This window comes from Triturus cristatus, chromosome 6 (assembly GCF_964204655.1).
Source record: "Triturus cristatus chromosome 6, aTriCri1.1, whole genome shotgun sequence".
Taxonomy (NCBI): Eukaryota; Metazoa; Chordata; class Amphibia; order Caudata; family Salamandridae; genus Triturus; species Triturus cristatus.
The window spans coordinates 1,736,017,083-1,736,044,999 of NC_140589.1; the positions used below are offsets into that span (position 1 = coordinate 1,736,017,083).

General features: G+C 46.8%; 1 protein-coding gene across 2 annotated transcripts in view; it reads left to right on the forward strand.

Moving 5' to 3' along the window:
- FAM177B (family with sequence similarity 177 member B) overlaps positions 1-27,917 on the forward strand; it is a 108,061-nt gene that overhangs the window by 42,677 nt on the left and 37,467 nt on the right. The window lies entirely within an intron of this gene.

Sequence of the window (27,917 nt, forward strand, 5' to 3'; positions counted from 1 at the left end):
GACCGGAGTTTCTGCCCACCGTGCTGTCCAATGCCCACATCTTCGGCACCCCCCCCCCCCCCCCCCCCCCCTCCATTGTCCCCTGCAAGCTATGAAAAGAGAGTTGGCATGCTACATCAATATAAGTTACCTGTGCTGGATAGGTCCTAATACTTTAATGACATCCTCACATCAAAGGGTTAGTTTGATTTGGATCCAGGTACAATCGAAGATGACATTTCAAAGGCAGTGCTTTAAAGCTCTGTGGAAAAATAGTTTTTTGTTTACATGAAAAACCTTGATTTTCAAAAGGACGTGAGCCTGCCCTTGATATCATTTGCCTTGCAGAGTTTTTTTAGGAAAAAGTAACTCCTTTCTTCAGGGAGAAAAATCAGATATCAGATCTGGTAACACACTGATGATAAAGGCTGAACATTTTTTGGTTGGTGATTACAGAAGGAATTTTCAGATGAGTCTAGCAGTATTTTGTGGTGGCTCTGCTGGCGGAAAAGGCTGCAATGCATTGCTTGTAGATGTTGGTGGAATTTGTCCAAGTCACAGAGTACAGAGTCCGAGGACAACTCTTGAGAATGAGCGTATGGTTGAGTCCTTTTATCATTACATTGCATTTTATTATTTTATATTGTTTTGTGCGGTCCTCGCAGTGGCCCAATTAAACATAATCCTGTTAACACGTTTGGTTATTTGATATTTTAACAAACAAGAGTCCTTGCATTCTTATCTCTTTACCAGCTTTTCTTAGTTTTCCTTGAAAGTATTTCTACACGTATTTGTGAGTATCTGTCTTTAATTCTTTCCAAGACCGTCTCCAACAGTTGTGAGTATCTGACAAAATCTTCTGTAAGTTTATGGTCTGGTTAAACCAGGGTCATTCTTTTCTCTTCTGCTAGCGCACATTCGTTTATTTCAGTTTTCCCACCTATTTATTGCTGTGTTTTCTTTTTGTGTCCAACATATTGCTGTCATCCTTTTCATTGAAACTAGTTCAAGGGACTCAAGTATATATTGTATTTTTATCTTATGAGAACTTGCATTGAGTCCCAGAAGGCAAGGCTCTGCGTTTTGTTGTATTATGGTTCATACCGTTTCTAACTATTGCACCGCATATTATGTCTATTTTGTGGCATTTCTTTGCCCTGTGCATTAGGTCTGCCATGAAGGTACTTCATTTAGAAAATGTGTCTGGCTTAGCTGGGCATATTTTATGAAGGATTTTAGGTCTGTAATATTTACTGTGTAAATATTTCCATTGAAGTTACTGAAATCTTTAACTACTTGCTTTATAGTATTTTAATGCACGCTTCCATTGTCTGTTATTGGACTTTGAAGTTATTCCATGTCTCTAGCTAGGTGGACACAGGTTTGCCACCTTTTGTTAGCTATAGAAGTTCTGTCATTATTTGTGATTCTGTGGGCCTGTCTGGGTATTGAGGTCACAGTATTATCACCTTATATGCAAGATGTGCAATTTGTAAAGTAGGAAAGGCCCAGTCTATGTTTGGTATTGTTCCTGTTAGACCTGTCATCCTTAGGGTGGTCTTCTCCCAACTTTTAGCCTGCTTACCTCCACTTTTTGCTGTATCTTTTTGCTGGCCTTAAGACTCTGAGCACTTTCACTCTGCTGACCAATGCTAAAGTGCATGTGCTTCTCCCCTAAACGTGGTGACATGGTATATACCTGCTTAGCATATTTAGTTTACTTATAAGTCCCCTGTAAAGTGGTATACCATATACCCAGAGCCTCTAATCTAAATGCCACTAGTGGGCCTGCTGCACTGATTGTGCCACCCACACAAGTAGCCTTTCAAACCTGTGTCAGGCCTGCCATTGCAGGGCCTGCGTGTGCAGCTTACACTGCCACGTCGACTTGGCATTCAGAACCTCTTGCCAAGCCTTAAACTCCCCTTTTATTACACATGTCACCCCTACGGTAGGCCCTAGGTAGCCCTAAGGGCGGGTGCCTTGTAAGTAAAAGGTAGGACATATACCTTTAAGTTTTACAAGTCCTGGCAGCGACAAACAACCAAATTCGTTTTTCACTACTGTGAGGCCTACTACTCTCATAGGCTAGTCTTGGGAATTCCTTAAAACACTTTAAGCCGAAATTTTTGATTAGAAAGGAGTAGTATTGTAAATCGTAATAGAAGAGAAGACGCGTTGAGAGGTAAGTGAAGAGTCTTCTTTATTCAGTCATCCACTCTCCTTAACTGACGTAACTGTCATATGCCAGAACATTCTAAGGCAGGTGTCTTTAGAGCGTTCAACATGTAATCAAGAGGAAGGGGTGAAGGCACATACTAATGTTATAAATGCATACATTGCTGTCCTATTATAGATATATACGTGACATACAGATTTATACTTAATAAATTACAAGTAGCTGCATCATGTTTCATATCTTTGGAATGGTGGTGATAAATCCTCTTTATTGGTAAAGTTGGATTTGCCACTACTTTTGTCGAAATGTCACTTTTAGAAAGTGGATATTTCTCTGCTCTTACTGCTCTGTGTGTTTTGCACCCTTTCTCCAATACATGTCTTGGCTGAGTGACAACTACACTTTGTACATGTCCTCTAGACAGCCCAAAACACCTGAAGGGTGGGTGATTCAGAGGATTCATCTTCATTTATCTGAATTCTGATATCCTTTCTGGGCAGAAAGGGGGAGAGGGAGTGTACACTTACATCTGAATAGGCAGTGTCTTGTGTCCCACGCAGAGGGTTGATTACCCCCCACTGATAGCCTGGAAGACAGGCTGGGATGAAAGGGGACCTGTACACTTCAAGGAGCTGCTTTTAAGTCACCCCCACTTCAAAGGTACATTTGTGTATAAGTACTGCAGCTCTGACCCTACCATGACAGTACACTACTTGACCTGAGAAGAACACTCCCAGGAGTAAGGACTGCCGTGCTACAAGGATTGCCACTCTGCTTGACTGACTGTTCTCAAGGACCTGCTTCACTGCTTTGCTGACTCCAAGAGATTGCTGGCTTGCCCCCTATTCTGAACTCTCAGGGCCATCAAAGACTTCCTACAACCCTGCTAGCAGGGCCAGACTGGCCATAGTGGGCACTGAGCGTTTCCCCGGTAGGCTGCTAGGGTGGGATCCGGTTTTGGGCCCCTGGGGGGCCATTTTTGTTACCGTGGGTTGGCAATATCGGCCCCCTGTAACAAAATCGTCCGAAACTGGCCCTCGCAAACTGCTCGGCTGCACTCCCCCTCACCCCAGGGGGTGCTGGCTGAGCAGTTTGCCAGGGCCGGTTTCTGTTCCCAGTCCGGCCCTGCCTGCTGGTGCGGATGGACTCTGCCATCTGTGAGTCCTACCCTTGCCTGGAGTGCCCCCCTCCAGTCCTGGGCCTCAGAAGTAGGTTCTGCAACTGTTTTTAACCCTCCACGTTGATACAGCAGCGACTTTGCACCAATTGAAACCAGTGCATCACCCTTCGACGCAGTGGCTGCCCGATGACAGTGATTCTACAGCTGGCTCGGCTCGAGAATGACGGACAGCGCAGCTCGACTATGGTGCAGTGCCTGCATCATGCAGGGGTTTGTCAACGAAGCTTCCATCATCGGCATGTATTGGCGCCAACACTCACCTCCGTCCATGGGAACGACGACAACGCAGCACCTCCTCGACTCCTCGCCTTGACGTCGACTCTTTTCTCCATCCAGGGTACTTTGTCAGTGGGGCCTGTCTGAATCTTGTAGCCGGCCTGAATCTTGTAGCCGGCCTGCCCTCCATCGTGGTTGGCCTGAACTTTGGATTTGCCACAGTCTAGCGTGACCTCTAATAACCTTTTTGCGCTGTTGACTTCTAAGCACTATTTTTGGTTTATTCTTTAAAAATTCGGTTCTACTTATTGGATTTTTGTCATTTTGTCTTGATTTTCTTATAAAAGTATTCTCTATTTTTCTAAACTTGTATGGAGTATTTTTGGGGTGTTTTCATTGTGTTACTGTGTGTGTATTGCACAAATACTTTACACATTGCCTCTTTAGATAATCTTTACTGATCTGTGCCAAGCTACCAGAGGGTGAGCACATGTTATCTTTTAGTGTGTATCTAGCCTATCCTGACTAGAGTGGTGGTTCCTGCTTGGACAGGGTGTATACCTCTGCCAACCAGAAACCCCAGTTCTGATAGTTCCCTTATTTCGTCAATTATTTTTATTCGCTTATCTGCATATAGGTCATCCAAATAGTGCACCGTGCCATGGTTAGCTGCACAAGCTGTTTTTTCTCTAAGGTTTCTAGTTCTGGGTAAGACCATATGGTTATGGCACTGTGGAAGAGAGTTAATCTAAGCACCTTCTTCACTGTCTGTTTCTGTATGTCGTGCATGTGCCTGGCTAGGTTTGTTGGCTCCGTGTGTGAATTTGGCTTTAACATGGATAAGTCAATTCTTTACATCCATGATATTCTGCCAATAATTTGGTTTTTCTACTTGGAGGCAGAGCCCACCAGTGGCCCAAATGTTGTAGATGGGCTGTGATATAATAGTTTTCAAGATTCTGGAGTGCCAGGCTTTCTCCCATCATGTGGCAATTTGAGTGTTTCCAGCTTCACATTTGGTTCCCCACCTTACTCACAATTTTACTCAGTGTGTGGTCCCATTGTTTGAACTATATACATTGTATCTGCCTAAATAGTCCATGGAATCAATCATTTGTTTAGGATTTGTCGAGCGCGGCTAATCACCCGTGAGGATATCCAGGCCCTGGGATCCTGCTGCTGTCAGTCGAAGAGCCATGTCTTAAGTCCCTTTCTGAATTCAATGAGTGAGGGTGCTGTTTGGAGGTGGAGGTTGTCCCACGACTTGATGGCGAGGTAGGAGAAGGAGCAAACTCCGCAGTCGCTTCAACAGATGTGAGGAGTGTGTGTGAGGGTGGTGGAGCGCAGGTGTTTGGAGGGTTGGCGAAAGTTCAAGAGGAGGTTGATGTATGGAGGGCCTTGAATGTGAAGGGCTTTGTAGGCATGTGTCAGCATCTTGAACTGGCATCTTTTGTGGTGGGGGCTGATGTGGGTCCTTTTAGGGAGGTTCAGGATGAGTCTTGCAGCTGAGTTCTGAATGATCTGGAGTCTCTTCAGGAGTTGGGCGGAGATTCCTGCATAGAGTGCATTGCCGTAGTTGAGTCGGCTGGTGACTAGGGCCCTGAGTGACACAGCTTTTCTGGTGTCAGTTGGGAGCCATCTGAAGATCTTTCGGATCATGTGGAGAGTGTAGAACAGAGGTCTTCAAACTATTTGATACCGAGACACCCTTGTCAAATTTGTTTTTGGTGTAAGGACTTCCTTCTGATAAAACTTTCTAGAACCTGGTACTCCTCATCACCGACAACTATTAACAATCATAAACACCCCAAATTCCCATAGCAAATAACGTTTATGGTGGCAGAATAAGATTATAGAGTGTTTAGAAAATCAAAGGTCAATGAGCGTGGGGGTGTAGCTAAGTACATTTATGAGGAATTGGCGTAGGGCAGCGCTGTAAGTCTTCTTGCTGTGGTACCCTATGCCAATGTGAAAGGGCTTGAATGCACTGTATTTAGGAAATACGGGCGCATTCCTGTCCTTTTCCCTTTTGTTGGCTCACAAATTGCTTCATAGCACCAACATGGGCAGGATTGTTTTTGTACAGGAAGGGTCACCTTCCTTCTCAAAAACAATCTCAAGAGATGTTTTCCTCTTTCTATTTGAGCTGCCGAACACATGGAAAGAAGAAAGAATTAGGAGAAATGAAAGAATTTCTCCCCGTTACGCCTCCGCTGGGGAGGCGTCTGTTTTTGGAGCTGACACAGGTTTACTTGATTTTGTAAATATAGGGCAGCATCAAAATCCATAGGTGTTGTGTGGAAACCCCAGGCAAAGCCCATGGAACACCTCCTTGACGCTGAGTAAGGCAACGCAATGACTTGTGTTGTTGTCTTACTCCATAACTATGAGGCTATGCAAAGCCATGTAGGGTGACATTGCACCGTCTCCTAGGTATGGCCGAGATGCTTCCTTTGGCGATCCAAGCCTCTCATAAATAAGCCCAAAACATTCGGTATTTTTTTTGGTCTTTCACCGTTAATAATGGGCAGCCTAATGAAACATAAATGTTTAAAGTTGGTACTTAGTCGGAAATGCACTGTAGGACATTATGAAACCTCTATTAGTTAATGCGCTGCAGAGGTCTATGTGTAACCAGAGAGCCACATCATTGGTGCATTGGAGAATAGTGACGTGTATTTTTACTGCTATGAGGTCACAACCTATGACAGAAAGCACTGTGAATATGTAAGTCATTATTTTATACTTGCATTAAACACGCAGTGTAAGACAGAGTGCTGCAAAACGTCCAAATAGTTGTACAATAAAAAAGTGCTTCCAAAATGTAGATTTTAGTTATACCAGAGCATAAGTAATACCATTTTTTTTACATAACTGTCCCTTCAACACCTCTTTAGGAGCACTAAGGGCTGTGAAAATACAGTTAAAATTAAAATTAAGCATTTCACAGCCCAGTTGTTAACTCTTTGCACTACCACAACAAAAAATGTCTGTCATCACAAAGCTTGGAGTGATTTGAACAATGAAAGCCAGAACAGGCTCCCAAGCACCCTTTACACTTGCAGATTAACTGATAGGCACATTTGCATTTCATTCAGGCAAGCAGGTACTCTGGCATGCAGGCTTTTCCAGTACTAGAGACTCAGTTGTTATAACTTCAGCTGATAATGACCTAAATTAGCCATCCCAGGACAGCTGTCTTTTTCCAAAATGAAAGCTATGTTTTTTTATTGCAGTCACAAGTGAAGCTGGGGAATGCGCAACCCCCTTCTCAGGACTCCTGGGTCCCCCTGGGGGGTCACGCTCCACAAATTGAAGACCTCTGGTGGAAAAGGAGGTGGAGGTGATTGTTTTGATCTGGTGTTTCATTGTGAGTTTTCCGTCTAGGTGATACAGAGGTTGCAGGCATGATCTGTCGGTGAGGGTGAGGGTCTAAGTACGGGGGCCCACCAGGTGTTGTTCCACTAGGAGGTGTTGTTTCCGGATATCAGTACTTCAGTCTTGTCCATGTTCAGCTTGAGGCAGTTGGTCTTCATCCAGTCGGCAACACTCTTCATGCAGTTGTGGAAGTTGGCTTTGGTGGTGTAGGGATTTTCTGGGAGTGAGAGGATGAGCTAGGTGTCTTCCACATAGGAGATTACGTTGATGCCATGGTTCTGATGAGGTTGGCCAGGGGCATCATATAGGTGGTGACCATGGTGGGGCAGCGGGATGATCCATGCAGGACGCCACAGACAATGCTCTTGGGTTCTGACGTGAAGGGAGGTAGGCAGATTCTCTGGGGTCGTCCTATGAGGAAGGATTTGGTGGGATACTGTTTCGAAAGCTGCTGAGAGATCGAGGAGGAACAGAGCTGCTGTGTCACCCCGGTCGAGGAGGGTTCTGATGTTGTCGGTGGCATCATTCAGGGCGGTCTCGGTGCTGTGGTTGGTGCGGACGCCGATCTGGGCTGTGTCCAGCAGGTTGTTGTTTTCTTGGTGTTCGGTGAGTTGTTTGTTGATGACCTTCTCAAGGACTTTGGTGGGGTAAGGGAGCAGAGAGATGAGTTTACTGTGGTCAGTGGACGGTTTCTTCAGGAGAGATCTGACTGCAGCATGTTTCCATTGCTTGGGGAAAGCGGTTGTGAAAATGGATGCCTTGAGGATGGGGATGAGTACAATGCTGATTTCCTTGGTCTTGAGGTTGAAAAAGCGGTGGGGACATGGGTCTGTGGGTGCTCCTGAGTGGATGGAGTTCATGATGACCGTGGTGTGCTGTGTGGTGAGCTGTTTCCAAGTGGTAAGCTGGGGATTGTCAGTGATGTCTGTTGTAGCGAGGAGGCTGTGGCGGTCTTGGTTCGGGGTTCGAAGTTGCTGTAGATAGTGGTTATCTTGTTGTGGAAGTAGTCTAACAGAATGTTGAAGAATTCCTGGGTCGGGGGGGGGTTGCGTTTTCGGTTGGCTGATAGGCAACAGAACTCTCTGGTGATGTTGTGGAGTTCCTTGTTGGAGCTGGCCTCGATTCGGTCTGCCAGGCCCGTTTCTTTGTGTCTTTCAGGAGTCTATGGTATTTGTTGAGGGCTGCTTTGAAGGTGGCTCGGTCCGTGGGATCTTTGCTGATGCCCCATCGTTATATTAAACCAGTTATAAGGATGAGGACACCAGCTTGCACGTTGTCCTTATGCATAACTGGCAGTCACATTTGAAAATGGAGTTGTAGACGGAGGAGCCTAGCGCGCAACCAAGATGGCCGCGTAGGTGCGAGGCTCCCGAGGACCTCCGTGACCTCCTACACATATCCTGAAAATATCCTGTCCTAGATGAGGGGACTGTTTTGGTGAGCCCGAGCTGAGGTGGCACCCGTTTTCCGTTTCCAAATTGGACCTCGGACACCGGCGGAAACATCGATCGAGGTTTGCGGCCTTCTCCACGCCGAGCCCCGGATTGGATCTGTGGGGCCATCCGGAGACAAAGTGAACAACAGCGGCGGGCAGGGCTCGGCGACTCGTGTACCCCGCACTTTCACTTTCGCTTTTGCACCCTCCTTGCTGTCTTGGCGAGGTTGGGTCGCGGGGCGCGGTGGGGTGGTGTGGCCTCGTTGGGGTGCCCTGCCGGCCCGCCGGCTGTGATCCACCCCGCGGGTCTGTGGTGGCCCCCCCCCCGGAGCCCGTGACCCGGTTTGCCTGCCCTTTACGACGTGATTGGCACGATCGGGGGACTGGAACCATGTCCACAAAGCAAGATGGTGACCGGGCAAAGGTGAAATCGACCCGACGTGGCGCAGCCCAGCAGTCTAACAGCATGGACCGCTACACCCTCCAGAAGGGATCTCCTGAGGTGCCGCGTAGGTCCCCTGAGGGCCCGACTGATGCTCCATCTCTGCCCGCGGATCTGACCCTGCGGGATGTCATGGGTGCTATCGCCGAGATGAAGGCCTCGGTGAGCCAGCGTTTTGATACACTGGCCCAGAAGATAGACTCGGTCCTCGTGGATGTTGGCCTGGTGAGGGCCGATCTATCCAAGACCAATGATCGGGTCGATTCTTTGGCCCACACCACATCGGGCCTCACGACAGATGTGGCGACCCTCCAACAGGAGGTGCGCCGGCTTGGCCAGGCGAGTGCGCTGATGGACCGCCGCTTGGAAGATTCCGAGGGTCGGGCCCGGAGGAACAATGTTCGCATTATCGGGGTGCCTGAGGGACGTGAGGAGGCGGCGGCGGACCTATTCGTGGAGGACTTGATTCTCACTCATCTCCAGCCCCGGGGGCTGAGTAAATTCTTCGCGGTGGAACGGGCCCACAGGGTTCCCGGGGGAAGGCCTAAGACCGGAGCCCCTCCGAGGCCTCTCATTGCCCGGATTTTCAACTTTCGGGACAGAGATGCTATTCTGCAATCCTCCAGACTACAGGGACCGGTCAGACTCGACAACATGGACATCAATTTTTATCCTGATTTCACTCCAGCGGTCCAAAAGCAGAGACTGAGCTTTCTCGGAGTAAAACGTCGTCTACGGGACCTTAACCTCAAGTATGCGATGCTTTTCCCAGCTAAGTTGCGGGTGGAGGTGGATGGCCGCACGCACTTTTTTGATCGTCCCGAAGCGGCTGGGGACTGGCTGGATACTTTGTCTGGGGATCGGGCTCGGGGGGGGTGGGGGGGGAGCGGTTGGGGGAGAGGGCTCGCCGGATCAGGACTGAGGGACTAATATTAGGCCTCGCTCTGGACAAAATTGATGTCACTTTGGACTTTTCGTCTGTTCGAGTAAGTTCCCCTCCTGTGGAGGTCGTGTGGGGTCTCTTGGGGGTTCTCCCTCCTCCTCTGGGGGTTTAGTTAGTTTAACCATTTATGGGGCGACAGGCACACTGCACTTTGGGGGGGCTGTTTGGGCTCATGCAGGGGTGCAGGGAGGGGGGAGTTTTGTTGGGGTGGGTGGGTTGGGGTGGGGTGTTGTACGTTTTTACCACAAGGCAAACCCTTTTTTGTATTGGTCTTAAGGTGCTCTCCGGGGGACGAATGATGGCTCTTGTGTGTGATGGGGGGTAGGGACTTGACTTTGTTGTCTTGGAACGTTAATGGACTGGGGGATAGGATCAAACGAGGGGTGGTCCTGCAGTATTTGAAACGAATCTCGCCCGATGTAGTCTTTCTGCAGGAGACACACCTTATTGGTAATTCTTTTTGTGCCATGAATCGGCGTGGCTACCGTTTAGTGGCCCACTCGGGCTTCACGTCGGGCTCCCGGGGTGTGGGCATCATGGTGAAGAACTCGCTCCCGTTGGAAATTGATGAGGTGCTCCATGATGATAGGGGACGCTACACTGTCTTGGTGGGGAGAATGGAGGGCAAAGTAGTTGTCTTTGTATCAGTATACGTCCCACCGGGGCTACAGTCGACCACTTTTGCAGACCTGGGGCGCCTCCTCCTTGGCCTTCCGGGGGGGCTTCTGGTGGTTGGGGGGGACTTCAATGCGGTGGTTTCTGGGACTGTGGATCGTCACCCCCCTAGGGACCTCCCCCGGGCACAGGCGTGGCTGTCCGGCCTCTTGGATACGCTGGGATTGGTGGACTGCTGGCGCTTAAAACATCCCACGCAGCTGCAATACACTTTCCACTCGGGGGCCCATGGTAGCCTCTCACGGCTTGATTATGTCCTTGTCCCGGCGGCCTATGTTGGGAGGGTAGGAGAGGTGCGCCATTTGGCGCGGGGTATTTCAGATCACTCCCCGCTCCTGTTACGCATTGATGTCTGCCCGAGGGGTGAGGGCAGGGTAGTTCCAATCAATGCTTGGTACCTGCGCGACCCCATCATTCGCGCTGACTTGATTAAATCCTTACAGCGATACTTTGATGAGAATGTGGGGTCCGTCCCTTCAGCTATCTCCCTGTGGGAAGCCTTCAAGACAGTTCTCAGAGGGGAGGCCCTATCCCTTATTTCCCATGCCCGCAGGCGCGAGCGGGAGGAGGTGACCCGGGTGGAGGCCGAAATTGTCGAATTGGAAGGTGATCTAGAGGGTGGGGTGACAGATGCTGCGCTACATGTCCTACAGCTTAAGCAGGCGGCCTACAGGGCCCTCGTCACGGAGGCGGCCAGGGGCCTCAGTAGGGAGCAACAGGGGCGACTGTATGATGTGGGTGATAAGGCTGGTAAACTGCTCGCGTGGTTGGATAAAAAGGAGAGAGCGAATCGTGTGGTCCCGCTGATTGAGAGGATGGATGGTGTGAGTGTAACCGAACCAGAAGAAATTGTCTCCTGTTTCGCGGATTATTTCCGTGAAGTGTATTCCCCGATTTCTCCCTGCTCGGAGGAGGATTCGCATGCCCTGCTTAGGGATATCGCGCTCCCTTCCCTTTCGGAGGAGGACGGGGTGTCGTTGGATGCCGCTCCCACCTCCGACGAAATTGCCCTCGCCATACGCTCGGTCGCCTCTGGCAAGGCCATGGGCCCGAATGGCATCCCTATCGAGTTGTATAAGTTGCGACCGGATGCATTGGCACCCCACCTTCGCGCGATGTTCCTGGCGGCCCACTCGCTGGGCTCCCTCCCGCTGGACCAGCGTCTGGCTACGATCGTGGTGATCCACAAGGAAGGGAGACCTCGGGACCGGGTTACATCCTATCGGCCTATCTCGCTCTTAAATGCGGAGCCCAAAATTCTTGCCAAGGTGCTGGCCAATCGGCTGGTCGGCGTGGTGGGCGATCTGGTCCATCAAGACCAGTCCGGCTTTATTCCCCATCGCAACACGGCCCTTAATCTGCGGCGCTTGCACAGGGTGCTCGCACGTGTTCCATTCGTGCGGGAGCCGGCAATACTGGCGTCCCTAGACGCCACCATGGCGTTTGACACGCTTGAGTGGCCATACATTTGGGCGATGCTGGCGAAGTTTGGATTTGGCCCGGGTTTCATCAGTTGGGTCAAATTGTTGTATTCGGGCCCATTGGCGCAGGTGGTGGTAAACGGAAGAGTATCGGCCCCATTCGAGCTGGGCCGGGGCAGGCGGCAGGGCTGCCCCTTGTCGCCGCTCCTGTTTGCGCTGGCCTTGGAGCCCCTGGCGGAGTGGCTGCGGTGGGAGCCTTCCATCCGTGGTCTCCGTTGGACCCCCGAGTACGAGGACCGCGTGTCCCTATACGCCGACGACATCCTTTTGTACCTAGCCTCCCCACGTAAATCACTAATAGTCCTGGTTGATGTTTTACGTTCATTTGGCCGCAACTCAGGCCTTGTCATCAACTGGGCTAAATCATGTGTGTATGTGCTCTCCGGGGAGGCTCCCGTCCTCCCGCGGGGCTGTCCGATCCAGATTGCCGCTCAGGGGTTTAGGTACCTGGGTGTCTACATTACTCTGGACCCGGAGGCCCGCTACGAGCGGAACTTGCTTCCCCCCCTCCAGCGCTTGAAGGAGGACGTCGCGCGCTGGCGGCGCCTGCCGCTTTCGCCGCTCGGCCGGGCGGCGCTGTTTAAAATGATGTCGTTGCCACGCTTCCTGTACGCTCTCCAGAACACTATGGACTTAGTCCCGGCGCGCTACTTCCGTGAGGTGGAGAGTCTACAGCGCCGCCTGTTCTGGGACGGGAGGCCGCGTATTGCCCTTGCGAAGTTGACGCTCCCATGGTACGACGGGGGGATTGCCCTCCCGGATATTAAACGGTATTACTGGGCCTCCCAGTTAGCTGCAATCAACCATGGCCTCTATGGGCCCGCCTTGAACCCGGCATTTGAAATGGACAAGATGCTACTGCTCGGTGGCGATTACAGTCGAGCGCTCTACTCTGGCGCGCCCGACGCTCGCCTGACGGGACCTACGCGTGTCATGGTGCGAGTATGGCACGCGGCTAATGCAGCTATGGGGTGGAAGGACCGTTTGACCCGGGCGTCACTGCTGTATGCATCTGAGAGGTTGGGCTCCCTGTGGACCTCGAAGGGCTTTGAGAAGTGGGACATGATAGGCATTAGTAAAGTCGGGGATCTCTGGACGAGGGGGGGATTTAAAACATTCGAGATGCTGCAGACGGAGTTTCAGCTGCAGGACAGTGAATACTTTCGGTACCTGCAGGTCCGTCATGCACTGGGCTCCGTCTTCCCAGACGTTGCCTCCATCCCGGAGTCTTCCCCCCTGGAGGACAGAGTGCTAGATGGCCATGTCCCTGACAGCACGATCTCCCTTATTTACAAAAAGCTGATCAATGACCGCTCGGGCTTGCTAACCGGCCTCCGAGAGGCTTGGGTTGCCGATGGGCTGGAGTTGGACGACGAGGACTGGACCTCCGCGGTGGCCTCTCCGAAGGAGGTGGCCATACCGGCTCGCCTTCGCTTCGTCCAGCTTAAGATACTCCACCGGGTCTACATGACGGGGCCAAGGCTTCTGCGTATGGGCTATGCTGAGGATGGGCTGTGTAAGCGTGGGTGTGGTGCTTTGGCGACCTTTCTGCATATTTTGTGGGAATGTCCGAAGGTGGAGCGATTTTGGCGTGGTGTGCACGAGGTCCTGCGAGTGGTTACGCGTGTCGCGCTGCTGCCTGAAGCGAGGAGGTGTCTGTTGAATGTGTGGGAACCAACTGACTACTCGGCTCCGCAGAGGTGGTGGGTGACTCTGGGATACATGGTAGCTAAGCGTGATATTGCTCAACTGTGGGGATCCCAGAAGCCCCCGGCGGTGTCGGCCTGGAAAGAACACATGGACTGGTGCATGTTTCGAGAAAAGGTGGTGTATGTGGCGAGGGGTAAGCCTGGGACATGGGTGAAAGTATGGGGCCCCTGGAACGCCTATCGTGGGGGTATCTGCGCGCCACCACTGCTGCCTGCTGCCTCACCAGCCCCGTCCCCTTAGCTGACTCCTTCCCCCAGCCCCGGGCACAGGGTTCCCCCAGTCCTTGCTCTGTTCCCCTTCCCCTCTTTAGACTCCTGTGGCGACTTGGGGTCCCCCATTCGGGGAGCACGTGCTGCTACTGTCGATTGTGGGTTGCCTTGTGGGTGTGGTTTTTTCTTGTTGTTTGTATAAAATGAAACCGTATTGTGGGGTCTGACTGATATGGCCCATGGCATTGATACCTCCTGACTATGCTCCTCTGCAACACCAAGTGTTTTATGAACGTATGTCATATGCTCCTGTCATCCTAGCGGCCGGCCGGAAGGTTGTAGGCCCATACCTGTATATTCTTGAGATTTGTAATAAACGGTTTCAAAAAAAAAAAAAAAGAAAATGGAGTTGTAGTACACCTTAAGGGTGAACTCTGTTAATTATAATGCTTAGGCCTAATGGTAATAGGGTAATGCTAGGGTCCCAAGACATTAATAGTGTGGCTATGCGGAAGTAAAATTAATCTTTTACTGCCAGTGATCGGTTAACAATCCTAAGTAACAGAACAGTCATGAGTGTCTGACTCTCACATGGCAGCCCCTTAGGGCACAGCCTGAGTTGGCTCCACCCTAAAGAAGCGGGTTGGAAAAGGAAACAAAGCAGGTCTAAGCTGCTCGTGATCGCCACACAGTGACAAACGTTCGTCTCAAGGAGATCAGGCCACTGAGAAGAGTGTGGGCTGGCCACAGCTGTGCTCACGTGCTCTGCAGGAGCATAAATCATAAGAACATGCTTTCAGTGTAACAACTCTTTACAGTCAAAGCTTTCCTTTGGAAGGTCTCCATAAGCAGACTCATACACCTAATGCACTAATGAAAGGGGCTGGAGGCTGATGAAGTAGAAACAGTCCTCTGGGCTGGTCCACAAAATCAGTAAAGGCATGAAATAGTCATCTCTACAGGATACCTAAAATGAACGTCTCACTCGGAGCAGAAGAGCTACTTCCTACAGGAGCTATTCAGCCTGGACATAGTGAATCAGTGTGGGAGGGGCATCATGATTAGGTACTCAGATAATATACATTAATATGTATATTTTGTGAAGTCTGTGTAGAGAGCAATGCATGTCAGCCTAAACCTATCATACATATGTTGTTTCAGCTGCTGCATTCCATTAAACCGAAGAAGATAATACAGGCGGCGAGACAGAGCACAACCATTCCCAAGAAGCTGATGGGCAGCCTGAAGAAGAAAGGGCGCTCCTTCAGAAGAGGGACTGTTTAAAGAAAAACCCTGTCTGTGATTGCTTATTCCATGCAGTTTTTATTGTCAATCAGCTGCTCTCAGCAGGCCTGTAAGCTGGACAAATACTACAGAATTATAAAGCAAATAGCAGCTACTTGAAGCCTACAGACCAGCCTGAAGGAGCAGAGCCTCTTACAGAGATCCTGAACATTATAGACGATTAAGACTGAAAGCAAGTGGAGAAACCATCACACCACCACCCGTGAAGTAGTTCCACTCGCTTCCGTCACAACCAGGATGGCATTAGGACTATTGTCAACAGTGCAGAAATTATTTGAGAGAAACGTAATACTTTATCTAAAAAAACAGAAACAACCCACAAAAGACCTAAAGTCTTCAACCAACATGAACCTTCCATTCCCAGAGTTCAAGGACCCACCAAAGGTGCTACAACTCAGCCCAAAGACAAAACATAAATCCACTTTTAATAAATAATGGCAGGCAAAAATTAGAACAACGTAGTGTGGCTTAGTGTAAAGATTACTGTACTAAGTGATAACAAAACACTTGTTTTTTCAGTTAGAATTAAAAATGTTTCAACTATTTTTGGGTGATAAAGGGGAAAGGGTATTAGTTCTTCCTTCTCTTATTTTCCAGTTGCAAGGTTCCTGGAAACCGATCTATCAGTTGATTTCGTTTTCCCTTTTTACGCTGCTTAATTTGTATAGTAGTCTGCTATATTCCAGACATCATTCCTTTTTAAACCTTAGTACTTTTTAGGTCGAACCTGAGCAACGCATGCGGTGCTCTGCGGCATGCTGTATTGGAGTATGGAATAGAAGCCGTGCCCCCTCTCCGCCCTTATTTGTCATTGGCTTGTGTCATTGCCCTTCATAAATGCTGGCTTTTGATTCGTTAATAGACTTGTTAGTGCCTCCTTAGTACCGCCTTGTCTTCATTTGTAACCTCCCATGAGGACTGGCCTTTTTACGTTCTCCTACTGCAGGCACGACATGCTTTCCTGCAACATTCAGCACGCCTTACGCGCTTTCATTTTCGGAGCAGTCCGGGACAATGGTGGCCGCTTCTTTGAATAGGTCTTGCAATTTACAAGAGTTTGAGCTATTGGCATTGTAAATGACAATGCCTTTTATTTATGTGTTAATTAGCAAAACACATAAATAAAAGGCATTGTCATTTACAATGCCAATAGCTTAAACTCTCGCAAATGCGAGACCTATTGCATTGCAAATGCTTGTTTGTAGTATTACTCTCCGTTATCCACTTCTACCCTGCCCTATTCTACTAACCGAGTCAGAAATGTGCATTATTCTGTCAAACTATGACATTTGTACCAACAACAGAAGTACCAGAGGTGAATTAAAAAAAAAAAATAAAAAAAAAAAATTCCACTTGTAGTTTTGTTCATATTTTTGTAACATATTTGGTGGGTTATTAAAGTTTTTAGCTCTCTAGAAAAACACATACAACTGATTGTTATGGAAATTTCATAGTTAGTACTGCAAGCAGAAACAAAGGCATAGACTACAAACAGACCTCGCGACTATAGCCAATATGACGATTACATTCCCAGAATTGGAGGGCCAAGGGCAGGGATTTATTTAGGCTGCTTAGTCCTGAAATAGGGCACAAATCCAGTCCCAGACCATGAGTTGAACAATCAATTGAATCTTTGAGGTAGCTGAATTCCTTCCGCTCAAGCTCACTGGCTTAGTATACGTGTAGGAATTAGTGTAGGTGTAGGGGTGCACTGTACATGCATATTCCCCGGGCCTTAGGCACAAGGGACCCTGCTGGGGCCCAGCCGCCCTATATTTTTGCCTGGCCACCCTAATTCTACAGCCACCGTGCCCTCTCCTTTTTTTTTGCGTGCTGTTTTAAAAGAATGTACTGATGGACTTCTCAAACTACAACCCTGCCAAGTATCACGCATCTCGTATAAGAATAATGTATTTTCGGCAATGTCCCCGCATTACTGCCTGAGATTGTCACGCAAAAGTGTTACACTCGGCAGCGATTGCACAGCTGATCAGATTATGCTGTGCGTTGAACTGTGTCCTGTAGTGCCTAGCCACAGTGTCCTTTCTCTTCCTCGGTTTATAACAAGCACAAGGCAGACAGTCACTGCCTCGCTGACCTTTTTAGGGAATTTATTTTTATATTTAAATGAGTGTCCCTCTACTTGTTTTTTGAGGAGCACATTTTGCTACTAGATGACACTCGAAATTTACTTTTTACTCAATAGGTACTCTCCAAATTTCATCTTCCCGCATCCACAACAAATATTATAAATTGAGCAGCATAAGTCTGCATTACATGAAGTGGGTACATCTGCACCAGAGCCCATCTTCAGCTCCAAGGAGCCCCATACCTTCTCGCTAATTTACCTATAGAACCTGGTCAATCGTGAGTCCGGGGGATGGTGTAAGGTAATTCCTGAGGACTACAGCATGTGCGGCATTAGATATGCATCCGGCCCGTGCCGCTTCATTCATAATCCGGACTATATTTATTACGAGTTTTAGAATTAAGTTGTTGGTCCTGCGTGTGGTGGGCATAGTGTGCGCTGCAACTCAAAGTGTATCTGTTTACACTGATCTCCGAAGACACGCATCTGTGGGGCAAATTAAACAGAAACAAAGGATGTCCGGTTGCAATAAGTTTTTAAAAAAACTTTCGCACATGTGAGAAATTGGACACCGAACACACAAATGCCAACCCTGGTTGGCAAGAGCAGAATGTTTACGTTCCCTAGATGTCACTTCCAGCTTCATTAATTCAGCATGCTTGCACATGTATCCTTAGTCTTGTATGAGTGTTCCCAAGGTAGAAAAGTATGTGAAGGCTCTGGATGTTCATAAACGTGCAACACTTGGGTTCTTTACTTGCACTTAATTCCTTGGTTTTACTTGAGAGAAGGTGTCACTCAAAGTGTCACACATTTGTAGTTGAATGTCACTCACAAATGCGCCGAAACCATGAAAATGTCACACATAAGCAATCTGAAAACTTGGAGGCAATAAAACTAACCCTGTAACTGTGTCGGTGGAGCCCTGGCTCCAGCAAGTGTGTTGAGTTAAGGTGGGGGGTGGGGGGTATGTGTCCTGGGCCACTGATCTGCGACACAACTACAGCTAGTGCTGAAGAGTCTGTGCTGCAGCTGCGCTTTGTTACTGACGAGCAATGCCACTGTCAGTGCGCAGGCGCAGCCCAGGAGCTGTCCAACATTCCTGTAAGTGCCCACTGACAGCAGCTCTTGGTCAACATGTCCAGATATCTGCTTGCCTAACTGCGCCAGTTTGTGTGCCTTTTGCCTTCCTGCCACCCCCTGTTATGCCAGCCAGAGTTGATGCCATGCAGTAGCTCTCCAAATGGAGTTCTGGCTGAAGAAACGGGTGTTGTGGGACCTGGGCTAATCTCCCTGCCCCGCCACCAAGGGTAGATCAGTGCCAGTACATAAAACCCGCATGCCACAATCTCATGGTGCCCAGAGCACGTAAAACGCAGGGCTGTTCCGCAACTCTTGTAAAAGTGGGGGGGTTCCATGAGGAATGGCACAATGGAAGCTGACATGTTTCAGCCCTAAACACGTTTATTCGCCTGCATTTCAATGTTAAACCATCCGAGGGAGAGCAGAGAGAAAGAGGTGGAAGGGGAAGTGGTGGGCCCAAGGTGCAGGAGAGGAAAATAAAGTTTTAGAAAAAAAAAGTATAGGGGGCAGTGATAAGTGGAGCTTGACAAAGGCAGGAAGGACAGGTCAAAAGCTCCCTCTTTCCATCTGTGGGTGTTGATGTCACGTGCTACAGCGCCAAGATATCTGCTGGGTGAAAATTGCGCTTTATAAATTTGGCATACAATACAATACAAAAGACAAAATATGCAGAAGGGAGGTAAGGAGAGAAGCAATGGTATAGTGAGGAAAGGGCCAACCAAAGGAAAGGATGTGCGCATAAGGAGGGAGACAAAATGAGCTAGGAGAGGGGTGAGAGAGGAGGAGAGAGCAGAAGAAACAAGGCAGAAGAGCGAAGCAGAGGAACCTTTTATCAATATATGCACAAGTGCCCTGCAGTTTGTAGAAAGTCAGGTCCTGCCTTAGCCATATTTACATTTTGCAGCACAAGTACCTCAACTTTAGAGTGCCAAGGCAAAACACCTCTACGTTTGTATGATCCTTATTCATGTATGTGTTTCTTACCTCATTTAAGTAATGAGTCAACTATTGTAACCCAGATAGTTGTTGCCTATTAAATATAGTGATGAATACACCAAAATGTATACACAATTTAAAAAAGATCTGTAGCCATTGACAACCTGCTGCATCTAGTTGCCCTGTATTCCTATATCTCCTTTTCCCAAGAAATTACCTTGAACTGTGGAGTCTGAATTCCATACATTCATAAGTTGGAACGCAACAGGGATCCAGTTTACCACATGTGTTGTTAACCATTCTTTGGAAGCGCGGAGTGATCCAGTGAGGTTATAGGCATCCCCATCCCTTTGAATGCCTTTACAATGCGATTGTTATCTAAGGCTGCATCCCACCACCAAAAAGATTGCCCTTCAGGGGCCTGTTCACAAGCTGCTCTTTGTAGTACATTTAATGGTGCTTCTCATGTACTGCAAAATGCTTTTCACAAACCTGCGAGCAGAGGTCTCTGCTGCTCCTGTTTTTTAGGTCGAGCATTCGAGATCTCTTGTATATACTTTAGTATATACTTATATGTGTATGTAATTTGTGGGCTCTGGAAACCAGCCCTAGGACTTATCCGCCTCCGCTTAGGGACTTTTTGTTGTTGTTTAGCTGCCTCTATTTAACTTTCTTGATAGAAAACGACCAGCAAAGGTCAGTAAAATACCAGAATCACTTTAGCATTCTCTGGATTCCAGTCCATAGAAATTGTCTTCCACGAGCACCCGTAGACCATAATATTTTTTTTAAATCTTGTATTTTCAGTGATATGACCACCAAAGGCCCTGATTTTATATTAAGAACAGAGCTTTTCCTGCTGAAAGGCAGTATTTCTCTCCATGTGTTCCCACGTCTGGCAGTTTGGTGCTTACTTTCCCTCCATGTTAAAGAACAGTAGATGTTTCAGCACCCAGGCTAATGTGCTGCATAGCTAAATACATATAAGGTCCCAAAGGCGAGACCGATTGCATTGCAAATGCTTGTTTTCTGTGTTGAGGTCTCTGCCAAGTAGGCTGTTCGTAAAAGACGGCCATAAAATTACTAGTAGTCACTATACTGTTAAATTACGTTTATGTAGACTCCACCCACTAAACTGAAGAGCCAGAGACACAAAAGTCTATTGCTAGGAGTAACTTTGCACTCAGAAATGGTCAATAGCAGAAGTTTTAAAGCTACTCTGAGATGTAAGTGTAACTTACAGATGAGTAAATCTGCAGATGTAAATTGTCCCCTTAGTTGCCAAGCTTTGCCTGGCACAACATTTTTATGTTAAGTTCAGCCAAGACAGATTATCTCTTACTATATTCAAAATCCGTTTTCAAGTGATTTAAATGGGTCTTTTTCCCTTGGACTCAGAATATTACTTCCCTTTTTGCCTCTTTCGTAATGTCTTTGGAGTTTCATTTATTTAATTTCGATCTGTTATTGGTATAATACAAAAGTGTATAACATTATTTTCCAGTGTTTTGTGTGAGAAAACCATCAAGTGTTCCACCTTGTATCTTTGCTTGTCCTTTGATGTGGTCCATCAGCGTTGAGCAAAAATGTTCCTCAGCTTGAAGCATGTCGGCTGGAGACCACGGGTTCCCATTGCAGAAGTGCCCATGCCTAATACCTGTTAACCCTTAAAAAGTCAGAATGAAGAGTGGTTAGGTGTACGTTCTGCACTGATCTAGGTAAACCATCCCTAAATAAACAAGTGAATTCCAGACAGCAAAGGGAGATGTAGAAGAGACCAACATGACTCTGGCACATGTTTGATAATACTGCCTGATTGTTCAGCCTGGTCACAGTGAGATGCTTTCAGCCTTTTTTCTGACTACTTTGATTTGTGGTCCTGTCTCATTTAGATCGAGGCACTACTCTCAAAATGTGCTTTTCTGCTCAGCTTACTTGAACGTGGGAGCCATGACATTTGGACATAATTTACAAATTGCGACAGGGGTAAATTTTCAGTTTAGCAGCAGCCCCCCCCACCCGAAGAGGTAACTATGAGGCAACTGATCCTCTTGCTGCCGCTAATAATGCCGCCCACTGGATCCATGGCTGGTGACCATCTTCAGATTTCTTGCACCCGAATTTTAGCACCTTGTGGCGGATGCCATCATTGTATCCTTTCAAGTAGGTTTGTTAACTGTCTTTTATTAATAAGAGAGTTATCACCCCCTTTTCAAAAATGTGGATTTGGACCCAAGTGACTTGCCTTTCTATAACTCCTCTCCGAGGACTGACCATAATTATGGAGTTATACAAAACAATAGGGCAACCCAATAAACCCCAAGCATTTGGGTATAATGTAATTCCACAAAAAATATAAACCTTGAGGATTTACTTCATTAATATTTCTTAGTCAAACAGTCACCTTAGTGAACTTAATTTCAAAAGAACCTAGAGAGAAACAGTAATTATCACAGTTCATTATTTATTCATTTTTATGCATTCTTTTTTTAAATTTCAATGTAACCGATAGTTTATATATACAGAAAGGAAAAGATAAAGATAAAATTGGGGATGAGAGGCTACCCATACAGGCTTGTGAAACGCTCACTCAAAAGGGCTTGGTATTATGATCGGGAGGCACTCCTACAGAGTAAGGAACAACGTGCTCCCACATCTGAAACTATTACCTGTGTCATGACATTTGGCACTGAGTCTAATTCCATCAAAAAGATTGTGTCAAAAAATTGGCATCTGATACAGAAAGTCGAACCACAGTTTTCCAGACCGCGTTTTGCTTTCAAAAGAGCAAAGAATCTAAGGGACTCACTCGTAAAAGCGTATAAAGAACCAGTCCCGACTTCACTAACAAACCTGTGGGGGCTAGCACCCATAACCGGTCACTACCCATGTGGGCATTGCATAGCCTGCCCAACGACATCAGTGGTTAAATCCTGTGTTCTGAATGGAATTAAGTGGACAATACGCCAACACACAAACTGTCTGACAAGAAATGTCATCTACTGTATAGAATGCCCTTGTGGCCTATACTATATAGGCAAAACAACACAAGAAGTCAAGAAGCGTATAATACAACACCAATCGCGTATTAGATGTGGAATCATTACTGCACCTATGGTAGAGCATTACGTTGAAAAAGAACATAACCCCACTGAAATGAAATGGTTTGTACTAGAGACTGTCAAAAACACAAAAAGGCGACAGAATGTTGAACGCCTACTGACTCTGAAGGAAAACAGGTGGATTTGGCTAGTTAAAACGGTGGAGAGGGGATTAAATTCCTTTATCGAATGGCAAACTTTGGCGACACTGTAAACTATATGACCACTGTTTGGATGGTGTAGGACTTTGTTCTACCAATGAGTTCTATATGAGAGCATTGGATTTATACTGTTGACATAGTCATCTACACCCATGGGTTTGAGTGGTTTCCTAGCTTAGATGGATATTATTGGCTAGGTTCTATTGATTGGCTTGTAGCTTTTTGATTTGTTCTCCAACTATTCTGGCTCCATGGAGAAACAAGTAGGGTAGTAGTGGGTCTGAGCATTTTATGCTTATTTGTAGTTCAAATATATCCACCTTATAATGGCCGACAGTTTTTCATCTTGAATAAGACGATTTGGACGTGGTTCCTCTTTCGCATAGCTAACTCATAATAGGTGTCGTGTCACTCGGCATAAGTTTAATAAATTTTCTTAAGATACATGTACGCCCGTAACTAGGCGGTATATTGTGTTATGATTTGGTTTTCACCAGTTTGGGCGTATCTAGAAGTCAGCAGGGCATTAGGTGAGTCCGTTGTTTGAACTACACTAAAAGATGGCCGACTTGTTTACCGCTTACATATGACGTTTTAGACCACGCCATTATTAAGGCTCGCGTTGCCCCAGAATTCATGCTCGGACTAATTGGCGAGACGCGCAATGGAAGGAGAGTAGCTGGAGATTTCTGCTAAATGGTAAGTCATGGAAAGTTTGATGGATTGCTGTTTGGATTTATAAAGACACTAGCGACATGGCATAGTCGTTTACTGATTAGGCGAGTGTCTGTTTGTTTACAGAATAAGGACTCATGCACCGCCGACGATAGCTGGCGTTTCCTGTAAGTAGTGGCGGGGAGGTTTTCTTGTCATATTTCGTTTGTTTAAAGTGTACTTATGGAAAGATTTTAAAATGTTTATGATAGTTTTTTGATTTGCGGCGTTTTGTATATACTTTTAGAACCAAGCTCTTCATTAGAAGACCGCGGAAGAATTGATTCAATAGACCTTGAATTACTTATGGTCTCTATATAGTAAGTGGCTCGTTTCCACCACACTGGCATGACAAATAGGTTCACAAAGTGGTGATGGTCACGCTGCAGGAGAGATATTAAGTAGTGTTTGTATTCCACGTACTGACTTTACAAATGGAGTTGTTCTTGGAGATTTTAATGAATGTCATATACTTTATGGTTTTTGGGACCTTTTTCACTAGATCGGGTGTTTACCCTTGGATACACCTGTTTTCCTTCATTGTATAGGCAATACCAATTTGTAGAACTTAGATGTAGATATTTGTAATAGTGTGTTAAGTAATGTAATGCATTTGTTTATAATAGATACATGGCGCAACTTTGGTCCTGAAGATGGTCTCATTGATTAATATTATCTGATAGGAGACCGAAACGTCGACGCCGTGACACTTCTTTGGTGTAAACAAGTGTTCATCTGATGTGTTTTGATACCACAAACGTTGAAACAAGAATTTTCTTGATACATGACCAAACTGTGGATGGTTCATCATTGTAAAAAGTGTCAATAACTACTGTTTTCTATGTGTATCAAATTGACAGTAGTCTTATGTTGCCAGTGTATAAATGAAAATTTATCTTTTCCTTTCTGTATATATAAACTATCGGTTACATTGAAATTTAAAAAAAGAATGCATAAAAATGAATAAATAATGAACTGTGATAATTACTGTTTCTCTCTAGGTTCTTTTGAAATTAAGTTCATAATTATGGAGTGACATCTACCAAAGTGATGAGCTGCCACACTTGAAACCAAGCAGTCACTTGATTGGGCCCAGCCTGGCTTCTGGGCAGGGTACAGTACTGAGGCAGTACTAGTTGCTGCCTGAGATTACCTCTGGGTCACAAGAGACCAAAGCGGGACTGCTGGCCTTCTGCTCCTGTGCTTGTCCGCAGGATGCAATACCATAGACCATAACATTCTCCTGCGCCATTTAATAAACCTTGGCCTGACCAGCCAGATACGAATGTGGTTTTGATCTTTTCTCACAGGCTGCTTTTAACTGCTTTCCCTACCCTCTTCATTTCTAAAGAGATGTCAGTAGGATGTCGGGCCCTGGGGGGCCTTGCCTTCTCCCCTTCTTCTTCATTATTTACGTTCACGCTTTAGTTGAGCAGATCAGTAGGCTCTGGTTTAAGGTTCGCTCTCCCATGCTGATGATAACCCAGCTGCTCCTGAAGCTTGAGTGCCTACCAGGCATTGAGATCCCTTGTCTTAAGGATTGCCATATTGTGCTTCAAGGCTGGATAGCTTCCAACTGGTCAAAGCTTAACTGGAGTAAGAATCAAATTCTTGTCATCAGAAACAATCCCTCATTTTGGTTGAAAAATCAGTGGCCCATATCCACGGGTGGTATACCCATGCTAGCCAGAAGGGTACAAAACTTGGGAGTCTGGTTCGACAAGGGCCTTTCTTTTGACTTCTAAATTTTCAAGCTTCAGTTTTCTTGTTTTCAGTTCTGGCAGGCTCTGATAAAGATGGTGTCTGTTGTTATATCCGAGTCTCATGCTGCAGTAGTTGGCTTGATAATACTCATGCTTAGGCTATGCCACTGCAGTCAGCCTTTGAGGCAAGTGTGGGAAATGATCTCATTTTTGCCATGGTCCCCCCAATTTTTGAATGTTGGGATTTGCAGGCATTAGAATTGCCCAACAGTGATAAAGTGCATGTGCTTCCCCTCCAAAGTGTGTGCTGTACACTGGAACTTCCTATTTGGCCTTTTTAACTTCCCTATAAGTCCCTTGTAAATGGTGTCTTGAGTGTGTCTATGGCAACCCAGTTTTTGTCCTCTATACATACCCCAGGCCTTACACCTGCTCAAACGGCATCTCTCAATGCGGAGTTGAATGTTCAGGAAATCAAGTCTGACATTGATGAAATGACCAGGAACACACCATGAGTAGACAGGTTACACACTCAGTTTTACACAACCTACAAAACGGGCTTAGCTACTGGCCTCCACATGATATAAAATATATACTGAGGCTTGACGTGTAGGGGTGCTCCCATACTCCCCTGGGGAGACCATATTGGTTTTGCCTAAACAAGACCCAGAACTGTTGTATGCAGAGACTCATTGCATGCCTGGTCCTACAGGCCGCTATCACTCCTTGCCATGGAATGTAACATATCGGGAAAGGTCTTTGCCAATCGCCAGCTACCTTTTCTGCCCACATTGGTAGATCCATATCAATGTGGCTTTGTCCCAGGTTGCAATGCACACATTACCATATGCCAGCTGCTGTATACCATGCACCACGTTAGCTGCACATCTGGGTCATTCCCCCAGAGCTGAAATACACATCCTTAGCTGGGAGAGGTAAGTAAATACTTTATTGTATGATTAATTATAATCTTCACAATAATAAAAAAGACATTACAATATACAATTTATTTTTTAAAGCTGGACTGCCTAGAGCACTGTCACGATTCACTCCCTGTGCTCTCGTGCACACCACCAGGGGGCCGAATTTTGGGGCTTTCCAGTGTTCTAATGTGCTTCCAGATACTCCCCTGTATGCATATCCTGACTTCCATGCATTTGGACATCATTTAGGAATTGACATCCGTTGCCAATCCATGCCGGTTTTTTTGGAAGCCAGTCTGCTCATGCTGGAAACTCCATTACCTATAATCCCCTGCTCACTGCTTTGTCTCCACCCCTGCAGGCCAAGGATGGGTGGAGGAATTCAGCTCACCTGTGGCTGGCTGCTGCTAGCCTGCTCACACCTGATGTGCATGAATACCGTGAGCTCTTTTAAGCCCCAGCTCCCTTCAGCCCGGGGTGGTCATTGTAGCTGTGTTCTGGTGAGACCAATCCTTGCTCCCTGAGCTTTTGATATTCCTTGATTCCTGAGCTATAGTTAATCCTTGTTCCTTGATTCCTGAGCTATAGCTATTCCTTGTACCTGAATTAGCACTGCCTGCAGTGCTACCTTGTTTCCTGAGTTCCTGAGCTAGAGTTATTCTTTGTTCCTCTTCCCGGGCTTCAGCTATTTCTTGTTCCTGATTTGCAATGCTTGCAGTGCTCTCTTGACTCCTTGTTTCCTGAGCTGTAGCTATTTCCTGTTTCCTTGAACCAGCACTGCCTGCAGTGCTACCTTGACTCCTGAAGCTTTAGTAATTCCCTGTTCCTGAACCAGCACTGCCTGCAGTCCTACCTTGACTCCTGAGCCTTAGCTCAATTCTTCTTCATGCCCCAGCACTGCCTTTTATGCTACTTTGTTTTCTTGATCCCTTAACCTACACTATTCTAGTATACCCTGGTAGCCTCCCCTTCTGTTTATCCCTTTTCAGTCCCTGCCTTTCTTCCCATTTCCTTGGTTCCAGTTCTAGTTTTCTGTCTTTCTATTCGGCTGTCTTGCTTCTGTTGCCCTGTATGTTTGTTACCTGCTTTCTGCCAAGTGTGCCCTGTGATTTCCTTCCTATGCTGTTAAGCACTCCTCCTTGCTAGCTCCTTGTCTATTTGTGCTTGTGTTTAGTTCTACCCCCTTGCTGTTACTGCCTTGCATGTTCCTGTTTGATCGCCAGGCTCCGTGGGCACAGCTGACTAGCTAGGTGGTGTTTCTTGTTCACTGTGAGTATTATCTTTGAGTTACATTTATAACATCACCATAGGTATAAGCACCACAGACCCTGCCTTTGCATGCATATCCTACATGTGGGTATTTGCAGTCAGTTTCTGTATCAGCAATTGTGAGAAACTTACTGAGCTTCAGTCTTACCGTGTGGAGCTCCCTAGTACTTTACCCCACATTCCCTTTATTGTTAATGTTGTTTCATATATATGTCTTGCACATTCCTCCTGGGTGTAGTTATTCTGAATGCTAAATTGCCTCGTGAGTGCCCTTCTTTTCGGAATCTTCCCATCTTGTTCACTTGTACAGGCTTCCCCTTTGGATCCCTTTTTCTCTTCTAACTCCCTGTATGATCCTGGGCAGCGCTGTACTCCTCTTTCTGTGTCCGTTTTCTACCCAGTTCCCAGTCCTTGCCCAAGTCCCTGACTGTGTTCCCCACATAGTCCCGGGCAGTCCCTGACAGGCAGCTTTTAGATGAGGCTGAAGTGATGCTGACATGTGATTGAAGCAACCCTGGAGGGCCTAAAATGTGTAAAGCTTCCTCTAGGTCAAGCACTTTGGACAGTTGCCTTCCATGAGTGTATAAGATGCACTTCAACTTTTGGTAAGTTACCACGATGTGAATGGAGAGACCAAAGTTCAGGTTCAGCGACCTAAAAGCCTTCTCCAGGTAACTTAAGCAGGGACTTGACTCTAGTTTGAAATGGCCTGTAGAATGCTTTTCATTGAGCCTTTTAGGGCTGAGGCAATCAGGTGGTAATTTTTTACCATGAACATTTTACACTCTGTTTCTTGGCGTACAAGG